Source organism: Mustela putorius, unplaced genomic scaffold (assembly GCF_011764305.1).
Source record: "Mustela putorius furo isolate JIRA1106 unplaced genomic scaffold, ASM1176430v1.1 tig00000228_pilon_pilon_pilon, whole genome shotgun sequence".
In the NCBI taxonomy this organism is placed as follows: Eukaryota; Metazoa; Chordata; class Mammalia; order Carnivora; family Mustelidae; genus Mustela; species Mustela putorius.
The window spans coordinates 25,691,981-25,708,406 of NW_025421322.1; the positions used below are offsets into that span (position 1 = coordinate 25,691,981).

The 16,426-nt window shown below is 37.8% G+C and overlaps 1 long non-coding RNA gene across 1 annotated transcript in view; it reads left to right on the top strand.

Moving 5' to 3' along the window:
* Positions 1–16,426, top strand: part of LOC123391465 — a 33,117-nt gene that overhangs the window by 13,267 nt on the left and 3,424 nt on the right. Inside the window, exon 2 of the long non-coding RNA XR_006606170.1 lies at positions 4,747–4,889. This is a non-coding gene — a long non-coding RNA (uncharacterized LOC123391465). The remainder of the gene's footprint in view (positions 1–4,746; positions 4,890–16,426) is intronic.

Genomic DNA, 16,426 nt, shown 5'->3' on the forward strand with positions numbered 1-16,426 from the left:
ATACTGTTTCAGGAGCTCATTCTTTGAAAAGATCAACTAAAGTGATAAAACTTTAAGCCAGCCTCATAAAAAGAATGGGTTGTGGGGGAGATGACTCAAATAAACAACATCAGAAGTGAAAAAGAAGGAATAATAACCAACACCACAGAAATAGAGGATTATAAGAGAATATCATGAAAAACTATATGCCAACAAATTGGAAAACCTAGAAGAAATGGATAAATTTGTAGAAACATATAATTTTCCAAAGCTGAATCCAAGAAGAAATAGACAATTTGAACAGACCTATTACCAGCAATGAAATTGAATCAGTAATCAAAAAACTCCCAACAAACAAAAGTCCAGGATCAGACAGTTTCAAAGGTGAATTCCACCAAACATTAAAGAAGAGTTAATACCTATTCTCTCAAACTTTTCCACAGAGTAGAAGAGGAAGGAAAGGGTCCAAATTTATGAGGCCAGCATCACCCTGATAACAGCCACATAAAGACACTACATAAGAGAACAGCAAGCCAATATCTTTGATGAATATAGATGCAAAAATCCTCAACAAAATGTTAGCAAGTCAAATCCAACAATACATTAAAAAAATTATTCACCATGATCAAGTGGAATTTATTCCTGGTATACAAGGGTGGTTCAATGTTTATAAATAATTATTGTGATACAATGCATCAACAAGAGAAAGGAGAAAAAAACTCTACGATTATTTCAATAGATGCAGAAAAACTATTTGACAAATTATGACATCCATTCTTGATTAAAAGCCCTCAACAAAGTTGGAGGAACTTTGGCAGGAACATAGCTCAATGTAATAAAGGCCTTAGGTGAAACAACCACAGCTTACATCAAACTCAGTGGTGAAAAACAGTGTTTTTCTACTAAGGTCAGGAACAAGACAAGTATGTCCACTCTCACTACTACTTTTATTCAACATGGTACTGGAAGTCCTAGCTGTACAGTCAAACAAACAAACAAACAAACAAAGAAATAAAAGGTATCCAAATTCATAAGGAAGAAGTAAAACTTTCACTATTTGAATATAACATGAATATATATATAGAATATCCTAAATACTACACACACACACACACACACAATTAGAACTGATACATGAATTCAGTGAGGTTGCAGGTTACAAAATCAATATACAGAAATCCATTGCATTTCTATACATTAATAATGAAGTAGCAGAAAGAGAAATTAAGAAAAGCCATCAAAGAAATCCCATCTACAATTACATGAAAAATAATAAAATGCCTAGGAATAAACATAACCAAGAAGTGAAAGTCCTATACTCTGAAAACTATAAGACATGTTGAAAAAAACTGAAGATGACACAAGCAAATGGCAAGCTATTCCATAATCATGGGTTGGAAGAACAAATGCTGTTAAAATGTCCATACTACCCAAAGCAATCTACATACTTAATGCAATTCCTATGAAGATACCAATAGCATTTTTCACAGACCTATAACAAACAATCCTAAAATTTATGTGGAGCCACAAAAGACCTCAAATAGACAAAGAACTCTTGAAAGAGAATGAAACTGGAGGTATCAGAATCCCAGATTTCAAGATATACTGTGAAGCTGTAGTAATCAAAATACTATGGCACTAGCACAAAAACGACACATAGATCAATGTAACATAATGTGGAGTCCACATCTTCTTTATCCATTCGTCTGTTGAAGGGCATCTCAGCCCTTTCCACAGTTTGACAACTGTGAGCATTGCTGCTATGAACATTAGGGTACATATGGCCCTTCTTTTCACTACATCTGTATCTTTGGGGTAAATATCCAGTAGTGCAATTGCAGGGTCATAGGGTAGCTCTATTTTTAATTTTTTGAGGAATCTCCACAATGTTTTCCAAAGTGGCTGCACCAACTTTCCTTCCCACCAACAGTGTAAGAGTGCTCCCCTTTCTCCACATCCTTTCCAACATTTGTTGTTTCCTACCTTGTTAATCTTTGCCATTCTAACTGGTGTAAGGTGGTATCTCAATGTGATTTTGATTTGAATCTCCCTGATGGCTAATGATGATGAACATTTTTTCATGTGTCTGTTAGCCATTTGTATGTCTTCATTGGAGAAGTGTCTGATCATGTCTTTTGCCCATTTTTTCACATGGTTGTCTGTTTTTTGGGTGTGGAGTTTGAGAAGTTCTTTATAGATGAATACCCAACTTTTGCATCAACATGGATGGGACTGGAGGAGATTATGCTGAGTGAAATAAGTCAAGCAGAGAAAGTCAATTATCGTATGGTTTCACTTACTTGTGGAACATAAGGAATAGTATGGAGGACATTAAGAGAAGGAAAAGAAAAGTGAATTGGGGGGAATTGGAGGGTGAGATGAACTAAGAGAGACTGTGAACTCTGAGAAACAAACTGAGGGTTTTAGAAGGGAGGGAAGTGAGGGGATGGGTGAGCTTGGTGGTGGGTATTAAGGAAGGCACGTATTGCATGGAGCACTGGGTGTCGTACATAAACAATGAATCTTGGAACACTGCACCAAAAACTAATGATGTGTTAAATACAGTTTTCTTTTCATGATTAGTGGTTGTATTTTTCTAATTGTTCTATGTATACTTTAGAAAGTATTACACTGTTCAAATAATAGATATAAAACTCATGTTTGTTCAATATGGTGTGTGGCATCATTTATAGAGTTTGGGCATGGGCTTTTATTAGGGACTCTATGGTAAAATTGTGTCTACAGAAAAATCAGAATAAATTTCCAACATTGCAAAAAAAAAAAAAAACCTAATGATATATTTTACGGTGACTAACACAACACAATTTAAAAAAAAGAAAAGAATACAGAGCCCAGAAAGATTAATGCAACAGAATTGAGAGCCCAGAAATAAATCCATGGTTATATGGTCAATTAATCTTCAATGAAGGAGGCAAGATTATGCAATAGAAAAAAAAAAACAGTCTCTTCAACAAATGGTGTTGGGAAAACTGGACAGCTGCATGCAAGAGGATGAAATTGGATCACTTTCTTACACCATATACAAAAATAAACTCAAAATGGATTAAGGACCTAAATGTGAGGCCTGAAATCAGGAAAACCCTTAAAGACAGCCCAGGTAGTAATTTCTCTGACATTGGCCATAGGAACATTTTTCTAGATATGTCTTCTATGGCAAGCGAAACAAAAGCAAAAATAAGCCATTATGACTATATTAATATAAAACTTGCACAGCGAAGGAAACAATCAATAAAATTAAAGGAAGAGGTACTGAATGGGAGAAGATATTTGCAAATGACATATCTGACATATCTGATAAAGGATTAGTATCCAAAATTTATGAAGAACATATACAACTCAACAGCAAAAACAAAAACAAATACAAAAATCAGATTTTTTTAATGGGCAAAAGACATGAACAGATATTTCCCCTGAAAGTACATACAAATGGCCACCAGGCATATGAGAAGTTGTTCAGTTGTTCAACATCACCAGTCACCAGGAAAATGTAAATCAAAACCACAATGAACTCTCACTTCACACCTGTTAAGATGGCAAGTATCAAAAGATAAGAGATAACAAGTGTTGGAGAGGGTGTGGAGAAAAGGGAACTCTTATATGATGCTGATGGGAACTGATACAACTATTGTGGAAAAAGTATGTGGGTTCCTCAAAAAATTAAAAATAAAACTGCCATATGATCAAGCAATTTCCCTTCTGGGTGTGTATCTAAATGAAGTGAAGTCATTGTCTTCAAGAAAATCTGCACTCCATGTTCATTGTAGCACAATAGCCAAGATATGGAAACAACCTAGGTGTCTGTCAACAGATGAACAGACAAAGGAAATGTGGTATATTGTTAAAATAAGATGGAGATCTCTGAGACAGACAAAACCATGGAAGTCACATAAGCAAAACTTAAGCTACCTTATTTCATGACTGTAAACAATACTTAACGTAAGTTATTTCATGTGTATGCCTCTGACCATCCTAAGTGAAACTTAAATCGTCTTCCTAAAATGGTGTAAGATAGTATAAGTTAATCACTTTTAACTAATATCCTGCTGTATGGAAAATCCCACTGTAGTAACCACTTACTGTAAAGGTTAAACAATTTCTTCATTTTCACCTTAGAAGCCATACTGTAATGTCATGCTTATGAATGTATATGAGTTTGGGGTCTGAAGTTTCCCTGTTTGCAGTTTGTTTCTTGCTCAGTCAAACTTTCGCATCAAGTTCTCAGAATTTTCTTTTGGCAATATATGTAGAAATATTATTCATCCATAAAAAAGAAGGAAATCCTGCCGTTTGCAACAACATTGATGAACTTGGAGGATATTATGCTAAGTGAATAAGCCAGATGCAGAAAGACAAATGCTTTTTTAAAAAATCATGCTGGACAACCTAAATATATACAATTTTTTTTTTTTAATTTGACACAGAGAGATCACAAGTAAGAAGAGAGGCAGGCAGAGAGAGAGGGGGGAAGCAGGCTCTTCGCTGAGCAAAGAGCCTGATATGGGGCTTGATCCCAGGACCCTGAGATCATGACCTGAGCTGAAGGCAGAGGCTTAACCCTCTGAGCCACCCAGGTGCCCCTACAATTTTTATTTCTAAATCACACTTCAATAAAGCTTAGGGGGAAAATGGTGAAAGGCTTATTTGGTGAAAGACTCGTGACTCTTTGACCTGCAAGTGCAAAGCAGTCCTAGAACAGAAAGTGGCTAAATGAAGTTGTGCTTACTACGATCTTTATCACCTTTTCAGATCCAATCAGGACTTCAATTTCCTGGAACTGTTTCCTGGACAGTCTCTGCTCCACCATTTGAAAAGAACTTCAAAGGACTAATATTAACCCATACTGGGTTCAGGAGAGGGATAACTCTACTTTCTACCTCCTCACTTCCCAGGTACTATAAAATTAGATTAGGTCTGCTGATCAGTTTCATTGTAATAGCAACCACTTTGTAGTATCACCACATGGAAGCTAATGCTTAGTATGCTAAGTAATTTGCATACTTCATCTCATTTAATCCTCTTGGCTTTACAAAGTAGCTCTTTCTAAATCTCCAGCTTAAAGATCATAATAACATGAAGATTACAGTTTACCATCATTAAGTACTTACTGTGTTCCTGGTACTGTTCTGAACTTTTAGTATAGATTACCTCTCTTTATCTTCATTAATAAACCCATTAGGTAGAACTATTTTTAGTCCTTATTTTTTAGAACTGAAACTAGAGGTAAAGACAGGTTAAGGAACTTGTTCAAGGTCACGTAGCTAATAAATAATGGATGGCATTTAAACCTGTGGTCTCTGTGAATCCAGAGTTCAAGCTTTTTCCCCCCTCCAAAGACCCAGCCAAGTTCAGACACAACATGTTGACCTTAGAGCCAAGCCACCACAGCTTTCTCTTTGTATGAGTTTCAAGGTGTTTCAAAATCATAAGTCTATTCCTCCTCTTGATAGCTCCAGTGGCAACTTCTCTTAGTAAATTATCTTTTGCCTGATTAGCTTCACCTTTATCATTACCCTTTTAACTGACCCAAATTATTTTTTTAATGTAATGTTGTCCCGGAAACACTGGAAAACATATCATTTGAGTAAAAATTATATAAGATAATATACACAAATAAAGACAATACACTAATATATACAATGGAATACTATGCAGTCATCAAAAGAAATGAAATCTTGCCATTTGTGACGACGTGGGTGGAACTAGAGGGTATCATGCGTAGTGAAATAAGTCAATCAGAGAAAGACAACTCTCATATGATCTCCCTGATATGAGGAAGTGGAGATGCATCGTGGGGGTTAGGGGGGTAGGAGAAGAATAAATTAAACAAGATGGGATCGGGAGGGAGACAAACCATAAGCGACTCTTAATCTCACAAAACAAACTGAGGGTTGCTGGGGTGAGGGGGGTCAGGAAAGGGGGTGGGGTTATGGACATTGGGGAGGGTATGTGCTATGGTGAGTGCTGTGAAGTGTGTAAACCTGGCGATTCACAGACCTGTACCCGTGTGGATAAAAATACATTATATGTTTATTTTAAAAAAAGATAATACACTAAATACAGGGTTCATCAACATAAACCAAAATACTATAAATGTTAGAAGATTCATATATTTCAGTCTTCTTCCTTTGCAACTGTTTATTAACAACCTTCTCTCTGCAGCACTGTCCTGGACACCCTAGGCTCTTGGGTTTCATGACCTCCTCTTTCTCCAGGGATCCTTTGCTTGTCTGCTTTTCAGCCACTTACTCTAGTGGTTATACCTGGCCTTGTCACCACAAATAAGTCAACACCCTAAAATTCAATGACAGCACTTCTTCCCTCGGTCATCACTCTCTACCCTTCAGATCACTGCAGCAGTTTGATCCTATCACAACCTCGACCACAACCTCGATCACTGACTCCACCACTTTCTCATTATTCATCCATCCTCTGGTGCTCTCCTTTCCTTTTGAATCCAGTTTAAATCCCTTCACATTATAATCACTCCTTTGGAAACACTATGAACTTGCTTGCCCCCTATCTCTCTATTCTTCTTGTTTGGCAGACTAACTCCGGCTAAACTCAAATATTGGTCAGATACCCACACCAGCTCCTGGGAAGCAACATATATTTGGAAAACATCACAGCCTTCTTCACCTGTCCCCACTACTGGGGCTTCTCTCCCTTTACAACAGATGGAGTGTTCCTGCTCTTTCTTTTTCTTTTTCTTTTTCTTTTTTTTTTATTTAAGTATAATTGACACACAATGTTACATTAGTTTCATGTGTACAACATAATGATTCAACAACTCCATGCATTATGCTGTGCTCACCACAAGTGTAGCTACCCTCTGTTACCATGCAACACTATTCACTACCACTGGTATATTCCCCATGCTGTACCTTCTTATTCCTGTGACTTATTCATTCCATAACTGGAAGCTTTTATCTCCCATTGTCCATCTGCCATCTGGAAACCATCAGTTCTTTGAATTCATAGGTCTGATTCTGTTTTCTGTTTGTTTATTCATTTGTTTTTTAGATTCCACATATAAGTGAAATATTATGGTATTTTTCTTTCTTTGTTGTATTTCACTTAGCATTATATGCTCCAGGTCCAACCATGTTGCTGTAAATGGCAAAATCACATAGTTTTTTAAGTGATGCATGATATTTCATTGTCTGTGAATATATTAATAAATATATATTATATGTACATAAATACACACACACACACGTATATACCACACACTTATCCCTTCATCTATCAATGGATACTTGGGCTGCTTCCCATATTTTGACTATTGTAAATAATGCTACAATAGTTTCCTGTTCATATCAGGCATATTTTGTGGATATTGCCTGCTCAGGAAGACCATTTCTAAAATTAACATCTTTAATTAACTAAATTTTTCTTGCATCTTTAAGTTCTTTCTCGGGATACTTAGCCCAAGCATAAATCATCTTTTATTATGTTTCACCTCTAAAACAGAACAAATTCTCACTTGAACACATTCATCTACAGCTACAGCCCATTTTTCTGTCTCACGTCAGGGCAGAACTTCTGGAAGAGGTATTCATGGTTTTCATCTCCACATCCTCATTTCCCATTTACTCTTTAATGCACTCAGTTAGTCCTTCATCCCTGCCCCCACTCTGCTGAAATTGCTCTTATCTGATGAATAATAGGATCTATGTTGCTAAACCCAATGTTTATTTAAATGTTCCAATTTTCTTCTAAATTTCAAAGTTATGTGAAATAGCAAACGACACCCTCAATTCTATAAGTGCTGTCTTTTTAAAAATCTTGGAAAACACTGAATTTGCTGTTTTTCTTACCCACTTACTGGCTTCCTTCTTTTGAGTCTTCCCTAAAGTTTCTTCTGCATTACCTCCCTGTGTTCCAGGCACTACTTCTAGCCGTCCTCTTTCTCATTTCAGTCTACTGTTCTCAGTCAGTCCCACAACTATAAATGCTGTGAGTATGTCTCTGACACCCAGATCTCCATATCCAGACTAACACGTCCAAATTCATGCATCTAGCTGCTCACTTGACATTTCCACTTGGATATACAATACACATCTCAAATGTGACATAAGCAAAGGACATGTGATTTTACCATTTATTCTTGATGAGACCCTAGATAAGCAGCACCAGCATGTACCCAAATCCTTGGGTCAAAATCCTAGAAGTGAAATGTGTATCACAGGTAAATCTGTAGAGGCGGAAAATAGACTAGTAGTGATTATCCATGTGTACTAGGTTGAATGATGGCCTCAGGAGTTTATAAATGTAACATTATTTGGAAAGAGGGTCTTTGCAGTTGTTATTAAATAAAGTATCTTGAAATGAGATCATCCCTGACTTCCCAAGTGGACCCTAAATCCCATGACAAGTGTCCTTATATCAGAAAGGAAGAGAGGACATGGGAGAGAGTGGACAGCATGTGAGGATAAAGACCAAGATTAGAATGAAGCAGCCACACGTCATGGAACACCTAGAGCTGCCAGAAGCCAAAAGAGGCAAAGAAATATTTTCCTCTGGAGCCTTTGGAACTCACACAGTCCTGCCAATAACTTGATTTTAGACTTCTGGCCTCCAAAACGGAGAAGGAATAAATTTTTGTTGTTATAAACTACCAAGCGCTTGGTGATTTGTTCCATGAGCCTAGGAGCCTATTTCAGTGGGGCTGGGGAGAGAGGGGAATCGACTGCCAATTGGTGTGAGGTCTGTTTTTGGAGTGATAAAAATGGTCTAAAATTATGTTGTGGTGAAGGTTGCACAACTCTGTAGTTATACTAAAAACCATGGAATTGAAGGCTTTAAATGGATGGACTTTTATTGACGTATGGCTTATATCTAAATAAGATTAAAAATAAAACCCTTTGGAGTGATCTTTTAATCTTCTCTCTTTTATTCTCACATCTAAATCCACCAGCCAATCTTTGGGCTCTCTCCCAAAATGGGTCTCAAATCCGACCACTTCTCATCATCTCCATGGCCACCATCTTAGTGCATGCCCATCATTTCTGGTCTATATAACCACAACAGCATAAATAATTTCCCTATTTCTACTTGAGCTTCATCCAAATCCATACTCCTTAAAGCAAACAAAATGGTTATCTTAGAACACAAATGTAACTCTCTTGCTTAATCTCTTCTCTGCCTGCTCCTGTGGCTTTCTTCTCCACTTAGAATAGAATCTAAACTCCTCACCAAGATCTACTGGTCCTTATATGACCTATCTGGTGTGCGTTTATATCTGAAACCTCATCTCCTTACATGCTGCTCTTTGTTCTACACTTTAGCCACACAAACATCCTTTATGATCCTGGGACAGACCAATATTGTCCCTGTCTCAAGGCTTTTGCCCCTCTGTTCCTTCTGCAAATGCAACTTTCCATGACTGTCTTTTTCCTGTAAAAACCTTTTCTGACCATCTTATATAGTATTGTCTTTCTCTCATTTACTCTCAATTATATTACTTTATTGTTTAGCAATTTTTGTTTTCTGAAATAACCTTGTTCATTTAATTGTGTATTTATTTACAGTGTATTTCACCCTGGTAAAGATAAGCTCTGTGGGAATAGGAACTTTGTTAACCTTGCTCACTGCTGTGTCCGCCCTCCTATCACAGTGCCTGACAACAGAGATGTCAGAAATACTCAAAATAATGAATTACTCCCTTATTCTAGAAATGCTGTCTTTTTTGAAATCTTGGAAAACACTGGATTTGCAGTTTTTCCTACGCTCTCATTGGCTCTAATATTCAAAATAGAATAGTCTTCACCCAGAACAAGTCTGATGACCATCCCACAGTGAGAAATTGCTGGGGAACATGTCTTCCCCAAGCCCACACTGGTTAAGCAGCTGGAATGACTGAAGGGATAGTGAGGCCCATGAGTGATACAGGAGCTCATGACCTTTCATGACCTTTGATGACCTCTCCTTGGATGCAAAAACAGGTTCAGAGAGCTCTGGCCTCTTTGGGCAGCATCCCTGAACCAATTCCCATCTCTTCACATTACATCTTCCTTGTTCTTGTTCTTTTTGGTTTCCAGATTCCAGTCTCTGACTGCAAGTTTGGTGCATGCCTACCACCCAACAGTCTTGACCTTCGTAGTGTGTTGAACCATTCCTCTCACTGAGCCCAGTGCTCTGCACAATCCTCAGGGTCCTCTGAATCCCAGAGTAAGAAATTCCCTCCCCAGCTCTGGTCTCCCAGATGCCCCTGCCCCTTGCTTTCTCTGAAATCCCCCTTCTCCACCACAGAGAAATTCAGGCAATGGATATCAAGTTAACCAAGAGATAGGACAGCAGAAGCAGAAGGACAGCAGGGATTGGTGTCAGTCATAGCCCTACCATTTACTCTTTGTGTGACCTTGAGCAAATTAATGTTTCTGCGTTTTTCTTTCCTCCCTTTCAAAACTTCCAAAGCAATATATACCTTACAAGGTAGTTGAGATGATAAAGAAAGGTCTCTTTTTTTTCTGTCCAGAAGTGTTAAATCACTATATTAATATGCCTGAAACTAGTATTACTCTATATGTTAACTGGAATTTAAATTCTAATTTTTTAAAAATTAAAATATTAAAAAAAAGAAAAAGCATCTGTTGACACCTTTTTCTCTCATCCTCTTTCAGTGTTTTCTGACTCATTGAATAGTCTTATTACCATCGACCCAGTCTTATTACCATTATCAAGCCAACAACCTGGACAATCTTGTTTACAATTTCTCCAGATCTGTTTCCTGTTGTCCCAAAGCCAAGCAACTCTCATTCAAGCCCACTTCTGTCCATTGCACTGGCATTGCTCTGGTCTAGACGGTCGTCTCCTACCCTGCATACAACAGTCTCCTAACCAGTCTCCTAATACCAGATCCATTCAGCAGCCATAGCCCTTCATAAAACACAAATTTAAGTATGCATTTACTTCCTTAAAACTCATCACTGGCTTCCTATTACTATCAGAATAAGGTACTGAATTAATGAAAAATAAAATTAAGTCTAAGTGTATATTGTAAACTATAAGTGTACTATAAAAATAGCAAATTTTATTTTCTAATTTCAGCCATGTAGTTAGTACATTAGGAATCTATTTTGAGCTTATAGCAACCAACACGGTGGCTCACATCTTTGGCATGTTTGGGTTCCTGGCTATTTGATGCAAATCCAAATGGTTATGCAAATACTTACATTCCCCTTATCTTTATCCTATAGGTTTCTTTAACTGGTAAACTCAGTGGAAAAGAGCACAGGCTCCTCGATGGCAGGGACATTCTCTGTCTCCTTCACCCTGCATCTCTTAGGCTTAGGCTGTAGGCACATACTGCACACTCATTTTCCTAATGGACAAATTAGCCAGGTCTAATAAGAGCTCAGATGAAGCACTCCTACTACCCCCAGCAAATATCCTGAGCATCTCCAATGCAGATTTGTAATATTGACAATATTTAAGTAAATAGACAGTCTTTTATAAAAAAAAAAAAAAAAGAAACCATCAGTGTGGCAGTCATCAGGGAGGAACAAATGCAAGTAAATCAATTATCTTGTTGTTTAAAAGATTAGGCTAAGTGAACCAAAAGGTCGCTTTCATTACAAAATTCCAATTCCAGGCACCTGGGTGGCTCAGTCTGGTTAAGCGCCCAACTCTTGATTTCAGCTCAAGGTCTGATCTCAGGGTCGTGAGATGAAGCCCCAGGTGAGCTCTGGGCTGGGCATGGAGCCTGCTTAAGCTTCTCTCTTTCCCTCTCCCTCTGCCCCCTCCAAAACCACTGATGAGCACTCATGTGTGCTCTCTCTCTCTCTCTCAAATAAAATAAATAAATAAAGTTCCAAGATTATATGTTAAGCATTTAGAATAGCAGGTCTGCAAGCTTACTAAGAAGTAATTGTGGTAGACATAAAAATGACTCCCCGAGATGTCCACATGTGAATCCCTAGGATATTACCTCACGTGGCAGAAAGAACTGAGCCAGTGTGATTAAGGATCCACGAATAGTCAGATTAACCTGGATTACCAAGGTAGGCCCAATCTAATCACAAACATCCCACAAAGGGAAAAAAGGAGTCAAGGGAGACAGAGAAAAGGAGATGTGATTCTAGAATCAATGATGTGATTGCTGGCTGGTGTCACAAGCCCACAATTGTGCACAGCATCTAGAAGCTGAAAAAGATAAGGAAGCAGATTCTCCCCTAGAGCCTCCAGAAGGCCTGAGGCCCTGTCAACACCTTGATTTTAATGCCAGAAGACCTGTTTTGGATTTCTGACCTCCAGGCCTGTAAGATAATAAATTTGTGTTGTTTTAAGCTGTTGTTTAGAGTAATTTGTTACAGCAACAATAGGAAACTATTGCAACATTTTACTCTCAATTATCATAACTGGTTTCCTTGGTAATTTCCCCTGCAGTCTATTTTATGCATTTAAAAATTTTTTTCTGTTCTGCCACTTACTAGCTATTATGACCTACAGCAAATTATTGCCACTCTGCTTCTTCATCTACAAAATGAGAATATGAAATCCACACCCCAGGGCGGTTGTGAGAATTAAATAAGATAATTTATGTAAAGATTACAGAACACCAGGCTCATAGTAGAACCAACAAAATGTTCTTTCCATTGCCCGTCTCTCCAAGCCCTTATGATTACAGATTTCCTAATGAATTTCAAGATGATAATCAGTGTGTGACATCAGGACACTTTCCAGACCCAACCAGTGCTGTTAAATCTTAATTGGAACTGCTGCTAAAAATATCTAACACCAGTTACTTAATCTGACTTTGACCTTGAACTATTTAAGTACTGACAGTGTGTTTGGACGCCTAGTTCCAGTTTTGACTAGTATTTTCTGAATAGCTTTGGCTAGATAATTTACTGTTTCTATTTGCAACATTGCTCCCTTCCTCTTGAGTAACCTTCATTTAGACACATAAGTTCAAACATGATTTATAATTGATACAGTGATTAAGATAAAAATTAAGTGATAAGGTATTTTCCTAGAAAGGATACACAATAAATGTTATCATCTTAATGATTAAATTGTGCTTACTGAACCCCATATTCTGCCAGCATCTTAAATGGTCCCTTGTTGTTAATTAGGTACCTTTGAAATCATTATCCTTTGGGTTTCCATTTGATATCAAGGAAGTGTGACATATTAAGTAGCTGGGCTATCCAGGTGTCAAAGGTTAGTGCGTTATAAATCAATAAGTATTTATCAAATTCTTACTTTTCTATAAAATCCTTGAGGGCAGGGATCATGTGTTTTTCATTCCTCCCATTTGTGGATTTCAAATTATCTGGAACATATAAAGTTCAGTGACATGTAATCAAAACTTTAAAAGCAGGATAAGAAACCCCCAAATTACAAACAGATTATATTACAAAGGTTTCCCTTTTCTTAACATAGTTTTCTATAGAAATATGTATGGGTTTCTTTAGAAATAACTATGTAAAAAGAAATGTAACAGAAATATGTTAATAATCATGACATATTACAATGTATCCTTATAAGTAGCTATCATGTTACATATATGTGAAGTTTCCAAGCTGGTGCATAAACTCCAGTTGATCCCATAATAAATAAAGTAACCAGGCTGCTACTTTATTTTAAATATCATTAAATATATTTTAATATATGATAAGACTCTTAAGGATTGTCACTAGGCCAGGTTTCCCTACAAAGCAAAACTCTGATTCATACCACTGCTAATTCCCCAAGCAAGATCCTGAAGCTGGATTGGGACATAGCAGAGAGAGAGAAGGCATAGGGCATTCTTATGGGTAGTATTCTGATGGCAGGAAAGGGGACTAAGAGACTTTAGTTTGCATTGTTCTGGCTCCCAGAAAATAATACTAATAATAGTCTCTGCCACAGTTAGTCTTTCTGATTTATAATGAATTTTCATGTGCAGTAGGCATTTATAACCTAGGGTCTGTGGGATGTCTAGTGGATCTGTGGAAGGAGTTCTGAAGTTCAGGAGTGACTCCTCTGAATGGTAGGCTAAGTCTAGACTATCTGCACAATTTTTTATTATTATCATTATGTTCAGTTAGCCTCTGAACACTTTTTTTTAAAGAAGATGATTCTCAAAGGGCTCTGTGACTCAAACAAATTAATAGCCCAAGAGACAAGGTCTCAGTTGTACCCATAACCACTTGGTGGGGGAAATAATATAAGCACTATTATCCCATTCAGAAGCCATTGGTAACAGATAGTGGCCCCACAAAGTCCACCGGACCAGGTGAGTGAGGGTCAAAGTGCAAAGGAGTGAGAGCAGGACAGGTGGCTGGTGAGGAAAGAACTGGAAGGAATAAAAAAGGTAGGTAGAGGGAATTCCCACAGGAAAATCTTGTGAGAAAATGGAAAGAAGAAAGGGGAGATGGAGTGTACTTGAAGGAATGAGAAAAGCCTGAAAAATAGTAAGGCTATATTTTTATCTAAGGGACACAAAAAATACCTGTAAAAGGCACTGTCACTAGCTTAAGGAGCTCATACCCTTGATGGGGCATGGAGAACTTGGGACAAACACATAGACATAACACTACAAGTTGACTAAAAATGAGTACTATTTTATGGATCCCACAGTAATGATGTCAGTGTACATAGCAGGGACCCAGTAAACATTTTTTTTAATTTTTTATTTTTTTATGAACATGTATTTTTTATCCCCAGGGGTACAGGTCTGTGAATCGCTAGGTTTACACACTTCACAGCACTCACCAAAGCACATACCCAGTAAATATTTTGTACATTTTGTACAACATTTTCATATTGATATCATGTTGTATATCATGTTGATGGTAGATACCATGAGAATAAAAATAGAATTAGTGATCAATGTGTGGTACTGTTCACTGCCATACATGGTTAGATAAAGCATGGATTAACAGAGGGAAAGCCAGAGAGCCAAGACCACTTTGGCTGTACCAGAAAAGATGGGTAATATTTTATGAGACAAAGATGCAGTCAAGGGAATGTTTAGACAAATGTTGGGGAATATAGTGATATTTTTCTGATTAAAACTCAGGGAGTGAAAGCAGGAATGGGGTCCTATGAATCAAAATTCCTCATGTGACAGGGGAGGTGCTATGCCCATTACAAGTCCAGGGCTATAGTCAGCTCTCTTGACTCCTGGACTTAGAATTTCTCCACTACTCCATGCTTCCATGTTTTAAAGTATTGAGAAATAAAGCTAGGTAGATAGGGTGGGGCCTGATTAGCAGGGCATTGTATCTGGAAATAGAGGTTTGGGTATTGAAAATCCAAGGTATGAATAGAGGAGCATCATAGAGGAGACTCTGGCCAGTGAAGGAAAACTAATCCTGGGTTTACACAATGAAGAAAGAATTAGTTCCATTCTACAATCAGTAAATACCTGATGGCTTGGCAAGCACCTAGCATCAGAATGAGAAATTTGGCATCTGGAGATTTAACGTAAACACTAAAGATAACCAGGGCACACAGCAGTGTGGCCCAGACCTTGGACAGCAGCCACTCGAGCCTAAAGGATGATGGGTGTTAGCCAAACATTCATGAGTATCAAAGACATTTCCTAGTCACAGCACAGAAAGCACGGATAGACTGGATGTCTGTGGAGTACAGAGCAATTTCACATGCTTGACACATGAGTGGAAAATGGCCCTTTAAGAAAGTCTTATTAATCATTATTTTAAACTATGTGACTCACGATTTGTTTCCCCAAGCCCTGTAAGATGCCTTGTGCCTGAGATGCCAGCTTCACAATATAGCCTTCCATAGTCGTAGAAAACATGTTTCCCACAGATAAGATTCATGTGATGGCAAATCCATCACTTTACTCATTTTTAACCATCCCTCGACATGGTTTAGAATGGTTGCAAGCTTTTCCTTGACAACAGTTACCGTGACTGAATCACGGACTTCCGTAACACATTGAAGGAAAAGGCAAAAGATCCTCAGGTCATCCTTATATTTCTGTTTTAAAGGCAGAGTCATCAGGATTCAAGGCGTTTTTTCAGGAAAGATTTACATACAGTGAAAAGCACTGTACCTCAGTGTAAGTTCAGGGAGATTCCGTGAAGGCATGCCACCCAACCTACCCATGCCCCTGTAAACTACAGAACATTTCAATCACCTCAGGAAGTTTCCTCACACCCACTCCTAACCAAATTCTACCCCACGCCAGGCAATTGGTGTTCAGACTTCTATCAGCATAAATCAGGTCTGCCTGTTCTAGTGCCTCATAAGCAGAATCGTGAATGGATACTGTTATTTGTCTGGCATTTTCAGTCAGCATACTGTTCTTCAGTATTTGTCCATGTTGCTGTATGTGCGTCAGTAGTTCTTTTTGTTTTGGGGCAGTATGTCATTGTATAAATATACCACAGTTTGTTTATCCATTCTATTGTTGATGGACATTTGGATGGTTTCCAGATTTTGGAATTATAAATAAAGTAGCTATGAACAA